Source organism: Amblyomma americanum, chromosome 7 (assembly GCF_052857255.1).
Source record: "Amblyomma americanum isolate KBUSLIRL-KWMA chromosome 7, ASM5285725v1, whole genome shotgun sequence".
NCBI lineage: Eukaryota > Metazoa > Arthropoda > Arachnida > Ixodida > Ixodidae > Amblyomma > Amblyomma americanum.
In genome coordinates this window covers 155,430,988-155,448,015 of record NC_135503.1, presented here as the reverse complement: position 1 = coordinate 155,448,015, position 17,028 = coordinate 155,430,988, and the positions used below count along the sequence as shown (strand labels likewise).

The 17,028-nt window shown below is 47.2% G+C and overlaps 1 long non-coding RNA gene and 1 pseudogene across 1 annotated transcript; both read left to right on the top strand.

Moving 5' to 3' along the window:
• Positions 1-364: 364 nt before the first annotated feature.
• LOC144097535 (uncharacterized) lies at positions 365-5,134 on the top strand (annotated as a pseudogene).
• Positions 5,135-6,255: 1,121 nt separating this feature from the next.
• On the top strand, positions 6,256-10,519 carry LOC144096701 (uncharacterized). Its single transcript, XR_013306815.1, has 2 exons — positions 6,256-6,820; positions 7,587-10,519. It is a non-coding gene; the product is annotated as an uncharacterized LOC144096701 (long non-coding RNA).
• Positions 10,520-17,028: the final 6,509 nt, after the last annotated feature.

Genomic DNA, 17,028 nt, shown 5'->3' with positions numbered 1-17,028 from the left:
TGCCCACTGTATTGTCACGTGCTGCGCATGGGCTCTGAGGAATAAAGAAGACGTGCGGCGGCTGGAAGTAGAAGAGAAAGTCAAGTATCCTGCCGCCGGCGCACCAGGCTCCTCTCGACCTGCCTTGTAAATATTATTTGTAAATAGAACCTGTAACAGTATGTAACAGCCGACCGCGAGAATCGCGCAGCCAACCAGGCAGCGTCCTCTCCTCCTCGCTTCAGTGCTTTCTCTCTCGCGGCGCATTCGTGTCCAGGCGCCAAAAATACGCCGGCCGGGACCGTCCACCTGCGGCCATTTTCATGCCCTTTCTCGCGGCGGCGCGGTGGCCTAACACGTGCGTTCGCTCTGTCGCCTTTTCTCTTGGTGCTGACCGGTGGCGCACATCGAAAAATGCCGGGTTGTTGTGTGCCGCAGTGCACCAACCACTCCAGAAAGGGATGGAGAATGTTTCAGTTCCCGAGGGACCCCAAGAGAAGGCTGCTTTGGACAGTAAAGACCAAGCGCGACAAGTGGCTGCCGACAAACACATCGTGCATCTGCAGCGTGAGTAAAACTTTCCTTCGTATGCCAAAGGATTCGCATGTGCGTGCCGTTGAGGTACGCGATTCATTTTTATTGAGAGAACGTGTGGAAGGTCTGAACAGGGACATGTAAATATGATCGCTCTGAAATTAAGTGCCGCTGAGGATTAGCAACTTCGTGCACAGGGATTGTGTGGCAAATGTTGGGAGCAAATTAGATTGCTCACAGAACGAGTATCGCTGCCCGGAAAGTTCCGCACCTTTTAAGAAAAAAAAGGAGGCGTTGTTCGAGTATTTTCCTTCGAATGAGACTTTCTCGCTGAAAAAAAGCTTGAGGCCTTTTTTGGTGCGCCTGCTCTTCTGACTCACTGACTGCATTTTAACTTGAAACAATGAGCATGAAATCTCTTCAGAATGGCGCACACAATTCCCCTTCATAGTAAAATAAAGGAAAAGTGCAGTCTATTTCGATTATGTGGGCTCCTAAGCAATCATTGTGTTGTGTAAAGGCGAGAGCGTTACTTGTTGCTGAGTGTAGGGCTGCGGCGAAATACTACTGCAATGTGTAGTGCGGCTGTGTAATTTTTGCGAGGCTCCGAAAGTTGCTTATTATGAGGTCGCGACAAAGCGAGACGAGAAATCGGTCATATTGCGATCTCTCAGCTGGGTTTTATTTGCGGAGTTCTCACCATGCCCTGCCGCCTACGGCCACGCTTTGCTGTCTCGAGTGGTGATGTGGACGCGAGTGATTGAACCTCAGGCGGTGAAGACGGCATAGCACCGCAACCTCGTTCTCCGAAAACTGAAGGCCAGCTGATGTTGACCGCGGGATTTTCCTTTTAATGCACTCGGTAGCTGCAGAAATATTCCGCTGTCTGCTCGCTCCTTCCTTCCCAAGAAAGCTATGCTCGATTCCAAGAAAGCTATGCACCACCTCGCCCAGCAAGAAGTTCTTCTACATTCCTTCACCACGCCGACAGGTTTAAACTTGTGCATTGTCACCCCCGCGGTGATAATACACTCGTCATAACCCCCCCCCCCCCGCCCCCCGGGTTAATTACGGGGGGGGGGGGGGGGGGGGGGGGTGCTTGCCACGCATTCCTGCCACGGCAACGGCGGGCTTTTCGCACAACGAGCCAAGGAATGCGAGAGCTGCCCTCGCATTAAAACGTTTAGCGACAGCCGTAACAGTGTACCGACTGCAGCTCACATCACTGATGCCGCCTAATTGATTTCATTGCTCGGTATAAGATGCGCGGAAAGCCGCTTATAGTACACATGGCATAATTGTGCTCCTGTGCTTGTTACAAATAAAATTAGTGGTACTGTCCTAAAAATTTTATAACAGCTGAGAAAAAGTGAATTTGTTCGATTAGTAATGCATGCGAAAATAAAGCTTCACTTTTTCAGTGCATTCTGCATAGGCTTTTCTTGGTACCTGCTATCACTTATTTCGCACCCTGTCCTTGAGCACATGCACCCCCTCGTCTCTATGACCTGCATTGTTTGCTGCGAGCACATATTCATGATGACTGGAATTTTTGTTCGCACGTTGCTATATTAATTATCTATACTTGGGATCTGTAAATAAAATCTCACTCTGGGTGCTCTACGGATGCTCTCCGTCAAGCAAGTGTAAAACAAAGTTTCATTTATGACACACTTGGTTATACTACACAGTTTTGGACATACCAGTTATATGATATACTTGGTTTTGTCTATATCATCTACAGTGAAACAAAAATGCTAATGTGCCTCAACCTTACACATTCATTTGCAGGCTCACTTTGAACCAAGCAGCTTTGAACAGCATCGTTCAGATGGATGGAAAAAGCTGAAGCCGAATGCAGTTCCAACTCTTTTTTCGTTCAAACGTAAGTTGTTATTTCTAAAGTCCGGATGAGTATTATATAGCTATTGTTACCTGCATTGCTTACAAGCCGTCTCGGGAACATGCTTGTGGATAGCATTAAATAAAAAAAAAACATTTTTAACCTTCTGGAAATGTCGGGTTCGTGCACGTTAGCGTACAACATTAACATGCTTGCTCCAGTTTATGTGCGTTCTCAAGAGTACACTGTAGAAAAGATGTGATCCTTGGTCCCATCTTGCTTGTTGTAGAAAAGAATGTACTAGCTCGCCAGGTCGAATAAACCGATCTTAAAGTGCATATTTTTTTATGTTGCAGCTTTACCTAAGGAGCGAAAAGCACCGAAGGAGAGAGCGGCTTCAGAGATCTCGCTCTCAAATGGTAAATCAGATGCGACCCCCGTGGAAGCAAGCAGCTCGTCATGTGAAGGAATAACGCTCTCTGAGACCACGGAGCAGTCTCAATTCAGACCTCCGCTTCAGGAAGATACATCCGAAATGGACTCGTTCCAGGTCAGCAATGTCATTGCTGAGTGTCCACAGCAGGTTCAGGATGCAGACAGGAGAGAGCAAGCCGGCGAACCTAGTGGGACCCAGACTGCTTCCTCGTATTCTGCAGAGCTGAAGAAGCAGCTATAGCGGACATCACGAGGAAATACACAGACCTTCAGGACCATCATGCTGCCGCCAGAAACAGTATTAAGGGCCTCAAAAATCAAGTTCAGAGGCTTGAAAGCGAAATCAGGAATTTTTCAAAAAATGTCAAGTTCCTGAATGAAGATCAGCTCCGTGCTCTGTCTAGGAGCAACAACCGGGGCAATTCCTGGACGCCTGAAACGGTCAAGCAAGGCCTTCAAATTAAGTTCGCTTCCGGGACAACTGGATATGAAACGCTGGATATGAAACAGGACAATGACTCGCAGGCTCGAAGGTTTGAAGTTCCTTCCGGGGATACTTCACGAGGTGATTGACGCCATGCGGTGCAAGGCAATGGCCATGGAGGAGGTGGAGAAAGATTGCATCCTTTTTTTGGATGAAATGGAGATTTCAAGTGGATATGAGTTGGACCGTGCTGAAGATGCGCTCCTTGGAGGAAAGACGCTACCGCCAAAGCCTGACGAGCCTGCCAATCACGCGTTAGTGTTCATGCTAGGCGGTTTAAATCAGAGGTGGAAACAGGTGATCGCTTATGAATTCACCGGACATCACGTAGAGGGCTCTGTGCTCAAGCACTATGTCCTTGAGCTTGTTCAATTATGCAGCCAGGTGTCCCTCAGAGTTCGTGTTGTGACATCTGATATGGGTGCGTCAAATCGAGCGATGTGGCGAGACTTTGGCTTTTCAAGCCACAGGAACTCCTCAACTGTGTGCTCTATACTACACCCATGTTTGGATGGAAAGCAACTGTTTTTCACGGCTGACCCTGCACACGTTCTCAAAAATCTCAGAGGACAGTTACTAAGTTCATCAGTTTTTACGTTGAGTGACGCCACTGTAAAGGAGAACAACCTGCCATCATCGGAGGTCAAACTCGAGCATGTTCAGGCTGTGCTCGACTATGACGCAGAGCACGAGCTCAAGGTAGCGCCCAACCTATGCGAGGTGCACACTAGCAGTGGCCATTTCACGAAAATGAAAGTTGGTGTTGCCGTTCAGTTTTTCCGCGAAGCACCAGCTGGTATTCGGTTTTTAATAAGAGCATCTGTAATTGAAGAAGAATCTGAAACTACTGCATGGTTTTTGGAGCTCATTTTCAAATGGTATTCTCTAATGTCGTCTCGCAACCCAACAATGGCCTTAAGTCGCAGGAGTATGGCCAAGTATTATGCCGCCCTAGGCACGTTGCACACGGCAATGGAGACCATTAGAAGTACGAAAATGGGGTCCACATCACTGTGGAAACCATGCCAAGCTGGCCTTCTCATTGCAACAACCGTTGTCATCCACCTCCAAGAAGTGTTGCTGGGAAATGAGGGGTACGATTTTTTTCTTACCAGAAGACTCTTACAGGATTGTCTGGAGAACCTCTTTTCGGTGGTTCGACTAAGAAAACCTGTGCCCAGTGCGTACGATATGAAATGCGCTCTGAGGCTTGTGAGCGTGAGCCAGTTTTTATTTACCCCACGGACGACGAGCTACGATCTCGATGACCGCGAATATCTGGTAGACCTTCTCTCCCAGGCAAAGAAAGAAAGGACAGAAGTGGAAGCTGATGAGATAAATGACTCAGAAATTCTGTTCATTGAAGAACTGTCCACAACAGAGTGCAGCATTCTACACTACATAGGAGGCTTCATTTTGAAAGGAATCTTGCCGTCTGTCAGCTGCCAGCAATGCAAGGATGCCCTACTGGGATGTGCTAGTGACGAACATGCCTCTCTGACTGCTCTGAAGGAATATGTGTCAGAAGGTGACAACCTAATTTATCCCAGTGATGATGTGATGCACATGCTCAAAATCTACGAGGAGCACTTTGTAGGGATAAACTCATGGTGCACAGGCAAACTAGTGACAATGAAGTCACCTGTCCGCTCACTTACAGCATACCTAGGAAATGTCTGCTGCAAGCAAGCATACCGACCGCGCTTGAAGCTGTGCGCAAGCCATGATGAAGAAATACGGAAAACGCTGACCGACAGGTACGCAAGATTGAGACTTCGCATCTTCCTCCGACACCTTCAGAAAGCTCGTCTCAATGGTCACGCAAGCAAGACGTGTGCGGGAGTTAATTTAACCTAAGCTTCTATCCACGCTGAAGTACACTCATGCTGCTAGCATTAGCAGAGTTCCTATTTGTACACCTAATAAGTGTCCTAAATTGCACTGACTCCATGTTCTGAAGACAAGGATAATCTGTGCAAACATGCCTTCAAAGTACCCTGAAATATTTTTTTTCGAGGCAAATAAACAACTTTCATGGTTTTAAACAATATTAATGATTGTTTGTTTTCAAGTAACCTCTGATCGCGGCATTAGATTGTTATTTTGTCTTTAAAACACTGTCTTAAGTGCATATACTAATATACTAATTGAATATACTAATGCAGTCGACTCTCATTAGTTTGACCTATTAATGACCTCAAAATTTCGATTCCATTCGAGTATAAACGGATGTATTTTCACTGCGACTAATAACTTTCCTCATCATTTGACCAATATACAGTGGTCCCGCCAAGTTCGAATGGCCGACTACACGCGTATAAAAATGCCTGGAGATATTTGGGGTTTTCAGTGCACAATGCATGCATGCGTGGCTCAGGTACTGCGATATTCGGTTCGTGTACGTGTGGCGAATGCGCTGGCTTTTATTTCTTGGGACAAGGTACGTAAAGCACATTAATCTTTTTTCTTCTACAAAAAAACCGTCATTCTAGGTTGACAATAAATGTGAATAAGGCAACTGGAGCGTTCTTAATTAGTTACACAATTGAGTAATTGAATGCAATCTACCTGCTTATGATATTGCTGTTATTAATTTATTTTAATCCTGCAGTTAGGTTCCTAGTGCGCTCTATGAACTCTTTCCAATCTAGCACCCGAGTCGCCCTGCGCTAGGAGAAACGACCGTCCAAATCTTAAAATATTTGGACAGTTGCCCCTTACAAGCCTGTTCTGTTGACATTTCATTAGAAAAGGCGTGAAACGCAGTTGTATTGTCTTTTGGTCGCGAAGACAAGCGCGCTTTTGCAGCGGCAAGTGCAAAAAGCCTGTTGGCGCACGCCCCGCGCCTCTGAAGTGGGCATGGCAATGGCGGCCGCCGTAGCAGACGACGCAGTTGTCTTCACCCTCAGCGGAGCGTGCGCGCATCGAGGCACCCTATCCCGTTTCAAACCATGCTGAGAAATTATCGGTCCGCGCGGTCGCGGTTGCTACAGCGCGGATATGGCGGCGTCCGTAGCTGCCGTTTGTTGTCACGGGCTGCGAGAAGCGAAGCATTCGTGAGTGCGCCTCAGTGTTTTCGAAGGACTGCCCGGTTCGTGAGTGTGACTGCCTGGCCAGCGATATATGGTGTGGTGGCTGTGCAAGATTTGCGGCAAGAGGCAGCGCCTGAGCACACTGGTCTGCCTTAAACATGGTATTGTAGGTGCTCCGGCCGTTACTCTGATCCTGTGTTTTAAGGCGCGATCGGTAGCTGTGAACGTCTGGACACCAATTAGTTCAGTGTTTGCCTCTATTTACACGCTGTCGCTGACCTGATATTCAACTGCGTGAGTGATGAGAGGGTGGCACAAAAGGTTGTCTGCCGGCTGAGCAACATGCTTCCAGAATGTGTTCGGCTTGTCGGCGGGACTGTGCTCATCAGTGCATCATCTGTGTGCTTAATTTGTGTGCATCAGTGTCTGTGTGCATAAGGGCAGTTTCTGAAGACAGCGGTGTCAGCAAGGCAGCGTACATGTGCCGGGTACATCGTCTCGAGCATCGATGAGGTTAGGGAAACAGCAACGAAAAATTGCTGTTGACTTACTTCAGATGGCTGCATGCAAAGTTCATATTGATGGCTGGTGGCTTTCTTCGGGTGTGTAATAACTAGTCCCTTATGTTCCTACCCTGTTTTGGTCACATGCAAACAGCTATGAATCTCATGGCACATTTATTTGTAGCCTATTAAGCGAGGAAGCCTTGTGCAAATAAAAACAGCATTTCAAAATAGTCTTGTCTGTAAAGTAAAACACAACGAGTTTTCAGGTTACTACAATATGCGGATGTGGGTGACTCGTAGGGCGTCTGCATGTCTATGGTTTTCTTTCGTTGCACACAAACGCAATGGCTTGACATCTGCATTTTGATAAATGCAGTTGCAAAAGCATTCGTGTAGTGAGATTTTAGTGCAGTTAAATATTCTGAGGTAAAGTTAACCTTGGACTTCCCCTACAATGTGCCTTGTAGCAGTTGCCTTCACTGCAACACAATAAAAATAAATATGTAATAATTATTTATACCCATCAGTCTGGCTGTAGTCAAGCTGTTTTCAGTTCTGTATTACTTCCTCCATCATTTTGATAGAGATGACCTATAAAATATAACTGTTACAAAAGCAGTTTATTTGAGTAGTAGTTACAGCCATACGTGAAACTTTAGTTCGATAATTACAGCCCTGTGATGTCACGTATTTTAAAGTCTTTTCTCTTGTGTGTATGAAACTTGCATTGCACTCAAGCTCACGCACTAAAGACAGTGTTGATTGCCTTCCAGGTGACGTGTATATTGTGCCTCTTCGATGCATCACTGCTATCCTAGGAAGTCATGTGCTGAGGAATGCTGCTGCAAGGTTCAACATCGTTCAGCTCTCAGCTAGAGTGCTTCTCAAGCAAAGAATCATTCTTTGGAAGGGTTGCATTGGATGTCTTCACAGGTGTCAAGTGCTGTACATATGAAACAGGATTCTTTTCAAAGGCGATCACAACTTGCACTGTGCGACACATTGCATGCATCCGCACTTAGCTGCAGGACTCACTGCCATAGTTTTCACCTGTAGTCATGCTATGATCAGTCTATGTAAACATTTTTTATGCTTCAAGTTTCATTGCACACTGCAAGAAAGCTGTTCAAGTCTGTGATTTTTGTGCTGCTCTTTAAACAGGACCAAATTTTGCTTTCAGTTAGTCACTAGAGTGTGTAATGACAGGTGTGTTTGATGTGTAGACTAGGCTTTTCTCTAATGCTGCAGTTCTTCACGTAACAGGAAGCGTAGAAGAAACTTTAATCCTACCATCTGCAAATTGGCCGGATGTGTGCTTAAACACATCCTTTAACGCTACTGAACAGTTGCTAATTCTTAATGTACTGCATTGCTGTGTGCTTTCTTTATGCAGAATGTGCATGTTGGTGCTTTAGTGCAGTGAAACAGAGGAAGTCACCAAATGTTTTTCTCCTGCCAGCAGAGCTTTGAACCAGTACTTCTCTTTGATTTCTGTTAAAAGTTTGTGCTCCATGACGTGATTACTGCTTCACTGAAATTTCTTGACACGTACAAAACATAGGGATGTGTATGCAGTCATTTATCACATCTTGCTGAGGGCGCAGTCTGATTTTGTAGGCAACTGTTCGTCCGATAGGAGGTCCCTAATGTGTCATCTGTGTGTGCTCACAGAGCAAAGCAAGCTTTGTCTCCTGACATTTCTTTGCCTCTGTGCCTGTTTTCTACTGTTGCTTTTAAATGCTATGTGTAGTAGTACAGCAATCCACTAGTTTTCCTCTGAGCAAAAAGTGAGGCAACTCTTTCATGTTTGCCATCTGCCAAGCTTGTATGAATGAAAGACAAGGCAGCTGTCTGCTAGTTCGACCAGTTTCGCTGTGTAAGGCCCTGCTTTTACCAACCTTGTTGCTGGCACTTTGCTTCTTGGCTGCTGCTAATGCTGTTAAGCGAATTTGACATCTGTTCAACCTATGTTTCTTTGGTAAAACAGGGACATCAATGGAAGCATTGCTATTTTTTGATTCAACAGGAATCTACTGGATTTGGCACTTCGTGAAATGGGCATTATCAATGTGCACATATACCGCATCACACTTCTTTCACACATTGCAACTTGTCTTGTTACCGGAGAAATCTGCCTCTGTGACCCTGATGTGTGCGGGATTTTACCACTTTTGCTGTGTGGCAGCAGCAATCGGCTCATTACTGTCATTGCCATCACATGTCCTGCAGCAGTCATGAAATTTTCTTTTGTATCAAAAACAAATGTGTTTGTTGTGATACTTTGCAGAAAGGAAGTTTGTTCTACAGCTGACTTGCTCCGAAATTTTGCTTGAGCTTCAAAAGAAAATTGGAAGCAAAGCAATTATTTTTTTTAAAACAAGCTAATATTTCAGGGGGCTCAAATTTTATGCAATATATCTTCCAGTACACTCAATTTCCACTAACATATTGCAGTTTTCTCTGCCTTTGTATTACAGCTGATTTGTTTAGTCAATAAAATGCACCAGTTTCACATCTATCCTGATCACCAGTTTATCGTCTACTTTACCCAGTACTCAGGCCTTCCCTTGCGATTAACTGTGTCAGTGCCACCAATGTCTAATCCGACCTCTGTGTAAAATTACCTGTGCATGCGTGGCTATGCTGATGTTCGGCAAAAAAAAGATGCAAATGACTAAATGCATGAGAAAATTGCATTCAACCCTTTAGGGCACTTTGTACACAACTGCGTACGTTGCGAACTAATTTTTCTTGGGGTGTGCTTTAGTTGTCACTGATTTATTCATTTCAATCCCATTTAGCATCCATCGTCATCTAAATAGGGTGCTTTTTATGGTTGCAGCACATATTTTTCTGGCAGAATACAACAGCATAGCAACTGCTCCAGTATGTATGTTTGTAAACAATACCAGGATCAAAAATTGGAATGCTTGTTCTGCTTCGTATTTGGCATTTCTGTTTTGGTTTTTAATGGTGCGCCAGCTGTCTTCAATTGTAATGAATTGCGAGTTGTAGTCAAGTCTTCAGGCCACATGGTCTGCTTTTGATCCCCGAAGTGCAACACTCGGTGTTCTTAAAGCTTACAGGGCCTTGAAAGGCTAAAGCAAGGGTTTTCCTCACCTTGCAGAAGTTTATAGCATGATGGGTGCCTTGAATACTCCACTACACAGCTAAAAAGTGAACCCTGTGGCGTGAAGTCTTCACGTAGAGGTGTACATGCACCGTATCATTGCAATTCCTACTGCTGACTTCTCCTTTTAGCTGTGTATTGTATGGTGCTGTGAGGATAATTTATTTTGTGTTGAACAATCTCCTGTGGTTTATTAATTATCATGAATACATCCTGTGTGGTGCACACATTAAAAAACCTACCGAAAGCCAGTGGCTACCGTTGCTGGCTAGATTGGTTTTTGTGCAGCCTGGAGACTTTTATCTTAATAGTACCTTAACCAGAACACTACCGCTGTCTGTATTGGTGCCTCCCATATGTTGTCCTGTGGACGACATCAACATTGAATGTCTTGCCTATTTTCTGTCTAATCTTATGCTTTTGTTTTTCCTGCCATGTTCCTGCCTCTATTGCTGCAATATCTGGCTGTATTAAATTCGAAAAAGTGGTTACCAATTTTATGTGTTCCCCCACTCTTCTTTGTATGCCTCCGGGCCTTCAGAGTATGGAAATAAATTAATTTCCTCCTTGTCTGTAGTGCTCTTAATTTTACTGTCATGTTTTTGTTCTACTTCAGCTCTTCAGCTCATGGTGCCACTTAGTTGTCTCTTTAAACACTGCGTGCAAGACCAACTGGAATGCTTGGCCCCAAAACACATGTTCGGGCTTTGTGTGACGTGTACTAGGCAATGAGTGTGCATACTTGAACATTAAATTAAGTTTATTGCATCATACAAATAAAGCTGCCGCGGTGGCTCAGTGCTTATGGTGGTTGGCTGCTGACCCGAAAGACGCAGGTTCAATCTCGGCCGTAGTGGTAGAGGCCCGTGTACTCTGCGATGCCAGTTCACGGCAAAGAACCCGAGCGGGTCGAAATTATCGAGAGCTCTCTACTACAGCATCTCTCATAGCTTGAGTCGCTTTGGGATCATAAACCCCATAAAACAAAGCAAATAAAGCAAGTATCTTGCACAATGCATGTGTCACTGTAATATGGTGTCGTCACGATATTTACTCTCTACCTCTATGTTCCTCCCCTGCCCCTTTGTGGAATAACAGGTGAAGGAACTTTTCCTTATTTGACCTCTCCACCTTTTCTGGCATATATTTTTCTCTCTTACTTGGAAGCTTGCTGTACTGTACTTGATCAGGCATCTAAAGGAGCTGCTTGATTTTATGGTAGGTGCATAACTGTTATTCTACAACGAAGAAACTTCAATACGCTGCCTGACTCGTGTTGCTTGTGTGGACAGCAAGGGAGGTGAGGCGGCCTGTAAGTGCTCAAGAAAATAATTTTGCCCCACCTCACAGAATGTTGTGCTTACTTGCATCGCACATATAGTGTAGCTGCTTCTGTGTGGTGGTCGTGAGTGTTACGCATTCACTTGAACAAGTAGAAAAAATTTATGCCTTTCTAGGAAGGGAAAAACAAGCAAAACTGCTGACAGCATTTGTAATTTTTATGAAGTAATATATGTGCCACTTACATCACAAAAGTGCATGCGTGCAGGCTTACGAAGCAATATATGAGTACATCACTGAATATTGTGAGGGTACGCTCTATTCAAATTATGTTGTGTGTGTGTGGAGGGGGGGAGTTTTCGCTTTGTTTAATGTTGTTTGTAATTAATGCCAGAAAAATCTTTTTTTCCCCGGCTTTGCACATTTATGTTGATAATAAGGGATGCGCACTCGGTGCATTCTCCTTGACGAGATTTACTCCGATATTCCGCGCTTTGCAGTTTTGTTTCGTGCGCGGGTGCATGCAAACATGACTAACAACAGAGTCTGGTGCAACGCGTTGCCTAAAATGTGCACATCGGCTTGCCTTGCCAAGCATGCATTCCAGCACTAAACACATCTTGGAGGCCTTCCAAGCGCACACAGATACAACTCCGCTGCACCCCGCTCTCTGTTAAAGCCAATACGTAGCTATTAAAAGCTTTAGCACCCTTGCTGACCTGACGGTAGCTGACGCGGCGCCTAGGAAACGGTGGGTTTCCGCAGAGTTTACAACGCTAAGTATGCGAGCGTTGTCCTCAGGCAGGGACTGCTGGCCTGCGCGTATTTAGGCGCCGCTTCGGGCGCCTTTTCAGCAGTGGCGGCACCACTCTAAAAATATAGCTCTTGTTGCTTCCTTTCCTGGCCCGGACGAGATTACTTTTCCCCCAGAAAACTGCCTTAGTCTCAGTTCCTGCATTCATCTGTGGCTGGTAAGCGAATGTGCGAAGCTGTCGTCGATCGTTATGAGGAGCAATGCCACAAAGGCATCATGCCGGCCAAAGCTTTCACTTTCCGCTCCCATTCGGCACGTACGCCATTACGAATACCCTGGCCCCGTTCCTGATGTTCGCCAGCTTCTCTGCGCAACAGTACGCACACGTGTGACGCCGCTCGTGACTCGCGGGTACGCCATCAGTTCACCTCGACTGCAAAGTCGTCTAGGCTGCGCCCTCGCTCGCACCGCCGCATCGAACTCGATGAATCCTTTGACAACCGACGTGCGAGTCTTTCGCACTGAGTAGCCTAAGTCGGTCTGCCCTTAGCTGCTGCCGGACATCCGACATGATACGCAAGAGGCCGCAACATATTTCACTCCTTCGCACTACCCCTCGACGCGTATGCACCGTAGATTGCAACGCAGAGGCTCAGCGCAAGCTCCCAGAGCAGCGTTCTATTCCGTACTTGGCGCCAATAGTAGCAGACGACGGTATTTATTTCTAGATCAGTTTTTATTTTTTCTCTTCACGTAATCACATTCTGTGGATACGTAACCTGGCACCGCCTTGATGATTATGTCACGCTTACGTCACAATTTGAACAAAATGGCGAATTGTCGAGAATAGGCCCCCCGGTGTCTGCCTACGGCAGCGGTGTCTTGGGACCAGAGGTGGGCAAATGCCCTAATTTTTACTTTTCCTCCCTCACCCTCACTTTTGAATCTATGGCCCTCCCACACCCTCATTCCACAGGCCTCCACTACGGCACCTCCTCCTTTCCTCTTTCACTCCCTCCTTTATCCCTTCCCTTATGGCACTGGTTCAGGTGTCCATCCATACATCCATCCACCCACCCACCCACCCATCCATCCATCCATCCATCCATCCATCCATCCATCCATCCATCCATCCATCCATCCATCCATCCATCCATCCATCCCAGGTTTTTCCTTTCCCCAATTGGTTTTTTGGGGAAAGGAAATGGCGCAGTATCTGTCTCATATATTGTTGGACACTTGAACAACGCTGTAAGGGAAGGTATAAAGGAGGGAGTGAAAGAAGAAAGGACGAAAGAGGTGCTGTAGTGGAGGCCTGCGGAATATGTTTGGGCGCCAGTGCAGGTTGGAGATCTCCAGGTGGTCGAAATTATTCCGGAGCCCTCCACTACGGCACCTTTCATCCTCTCTTCTTTCACTCCCTCCATTATCCCTGGCGTGCTTCAGGTGTCCGCGGTACGTGATACAGATACTGCGCTATTTCCCTTCCCCAAAAAACCAATTATCATTATTATTATTCTCTTTAACGTGTACTGACATCGCACAGCACACGGGGCGTCTTGGCGTTTTTGCTCCATAAAAACGCAGCCGCCGCGGTCGGGTTCGAACCCGGGAACTCCGGATCAGTAGTCAAGCGCCCTAACCACTGAGCCACCGCGGCAGGTTCAATTTCCTTTCCCGAAAGCCAAAAACTATACGGCCCTCCCTCGCCCTCACCTCGAAAAATTTGCTGGCCCTCCCTCGCCCTCACATTGTTGGCCCTCCCTCATTCTCATTTTAAAATTCCAGTTATATTTTCTAGTCTGCAACTTCTGGGATATTACTGAGTAATAAACGTACAAGACAAGCCCTCAAGGATCTATTGGACGACAGGCTAAATGCTTCTACTGTTGTGTGGGTGCATGCAGGTACGTGTGTGTGAGCTGTTTGAGCTAATACGTGAGACAAAACCGAGACAGTTACCAGTTGGGCCTTAGAATATCACTCCGGCTTTACTTCTAGCACTCACTGCATGCATACATGTGGCCTGCACTTGTAACATTTCTTTGTTATGTATAGTTATTTGGCTTATACTGCAATCCCCACTGGGGATTTTAGCAGGGTAGCATAGATATAAGTAAACACAACATAATTACACAGGCAATGAGGACAAAAACAAAGTAGAATTACGTAGCTTTGAAAATTTCGGAAAATAAGCATACACAACAGATTTTTAAACAATACTGGAAAGAAATGTTGACGTAGATATTTTGAAACGTGGTCATTGGTTAAGAGATTCCGGTCAATTACTGTTCGTGGTTAGAAAGCATATTTAGAACGTGTGGCGAATGGCGTTACTGTGCGGCTATGCCTTTGCCTAGTGGCCTAAACAGACGAAAAAGAGATTATTCTCGTGGGATCTGCCTTATAATTAATAAACTGAAAGCCAAATTTTAGTTATGACACACGGTTTCTTTGTGTTAATGGGGGCAAGTCCGCTTTAGTGAAGAGTTCTGTCACTGGCGTACGCCCCACTATATTATAAATGAAGCGAGCTGCCTTTCATTGCATCATTTCTATCTTATTAGTGTCAGTTTTAGTGAAAGTGCCCCAAATAAAGCATGCATAGTCTAGTATTGGGAGAATTAAGTTTTTGTATGCGAACAGTCGGACAGAAGGAGTAGAAAGTCTCAAAGCTCTCCTCAGAAAGAGTAACTTGCGATTAACGTTAGCCATTATGTAATCAATGTACTTAGTTCAAGTGAAGTCATTAGTGATCAAGAGTCCGAGATACTCATGATGTATCCCAAGAAAAGCAGGAGAAATGTTTCGATAGGATGAATATTTACGTTTCTTATCTAAAGCGGCATCTGCAGTAGTCAGCAGCACAGCTTTGTGGTCCGATATTCCATCTACTATCTGGCAATTTGTTTTGGCAGCAATTGATCCGCTAACAAAAAACAGATCGAGCATTGATTGAGAATTGCCCTGAAATATGATATTTTCTTCTACATTTTGCAATAAGTCGAAGGCAAAAGCAATGTCCAACATAGCTTCACCTTGGGGGTCATGCATTTTAACTGAAAAATTTGACCAGTCTACTTCAGGCAAATTAAAATAACCTGACAGCATAATACTGCCACGGACCTGGCTCGAGCTACCTGCGCGCTAAGCCGTGACGAGGACGAAGTGGTCGCGTTCGCGTGAGGCGCGCTCGAGCTGGCTCTGTTCTGGGCGATTAAAAACCTCGGCCGTTCTGCGGTCCCCCTCTACGTCTACGACTGTTCTCCGTCTGGCCTGTGACATCTGGTGGAGGTGCTGGGTATTCTCGGCTGATGCTCCATCCTTCCTCGGAGAGCCGAAGCACAAGCCCGGTGCCTCTTGTGCGAACCCCCGTCCATCGTGTCAGCCGCAGGCTCCGCGGCTTGTCTCCAGAATTCGGACTCCAGCCTCAAGAGAGCGCACCCATGGCTACGACCACGGCAGCAAGGTCAGACAGCGCCCCGTTCATACCTGCTTCTTTTGTGAGCCTGCAAAATCCCCGGCTCCCGAAGCCCTTTCACGGCGGATACTCGGAGGACGCCCAAGACTGGCTTGATCAGTTCGAGCGCGTTGCGCGTTTCAACGGCTGGGACGACAGTGCTAAGATCCGGAACGTTTACTTCAGCTTAGAAGACGCCGCTCGGATCTGGTACGAAAACCGCGAGACGAGTCTAACGACGTGGCAGGACTTTCGTCGCCAGCTGTTGGAGACTTACACCAGCAGCGATCGCCGTGAACAGGCCGAGCGTGAATTGACCGCTCGCATTCAGCTACCAAACGAGAACGTAGCGATGTACGTGGAGGAAGTGACGCGCCTCTGCAACCGAGCGGACCCGACCATGACGGAAGAGAAAAAGCTCAGACACCTGATGAGAGGCGTGAAAGAGCAATTGTTCTGCGGTCTTGTGCGAAGCCCGCCCAGAACAGTCGCCGAGTTCCTCTCCGAGGCTGTGCTCATGGAGAGGGCGCTCCAGCAACGGTACAATTTCTACGACCGGCAGCTAAACCCTATCTCGGCTCTACACCCCCTGGATGCTGCTTCGGGGGCCAATACAAGCTCCCTTCGGGACATCGTGCGTTCTGTGGTCCGTGAGGAGCTGCAGAAACTTCAGGGGATTTTTCCTGTGGACTCTCTGACTAGCGCCATTCGGGAGGAAGTTCAGCAGGCGCTCAGATCGCCCGTCGCTCCAGTAGAGCCGCCACCACAGCCAGCTGCTTGGCCGCCAGCGACGTATGCGGACGTGCTGCGCCGTCCTGCGCCGGTTCCCTGCGCGCCACCGTATGCCCCTTCGGTAGTCGCAGTACAAGCCGAGCAGCCGGTTCCCTACTGGCAAGCTCGAGGACAGGCGCCGAGGAAGACCGATATTTGGCGTGCGCCAGACCGACGTCCCCTGTGTTACCATTGTGGCGAGGCCGGTCACATCTTCCGGCGGTGTCCATATCGGCCTCTGGGATTGCGAGGCTTGTCTGCAGGTAGTCCCCGTCCGCGGCATGCCGAACAGCCTCAGGAGTTTGACGAATACGTCACCCGCCGGCGTGGTTCACCACCTCCTCCGCGCCGAACGTCCCGATCGCCCTCACCTCGCCATCCGTCGCCTCATCAGTCCGGTTATGGACCTGGTGCACAGCGTGGGTCTTCGAGCCCGCACCGGGAAAACTAGAACAGGCGACCTTTGGAGGCGAGGCCGCCGAACGCCGTATTGCCGAAAAGCTTCCACCGACGCGCCGACTGACCCTTCCCGAATCGACGACCACGATACCGATGACGACGACGACGACGACGAAGACGGCGCCGACGACTGGGTCTGGTAAGACCAAGGTCTCCCTTGACATACCCGTGCTGATTGACTCTAAGGAGGTTAGCGCACTAGTGGATACGGGTGCGGACTACTCGATAATGAGCGGTAGGATGGCTAAGGTGCTGAAGAAAGTTATGATGCCGTGGGCAGGGTCACAGATACGTACGGCTGGTGGCCACGTGGTTACGCCGCTCGGAATGTGTACGGCAAGAATTACGGTGCGCGGATGC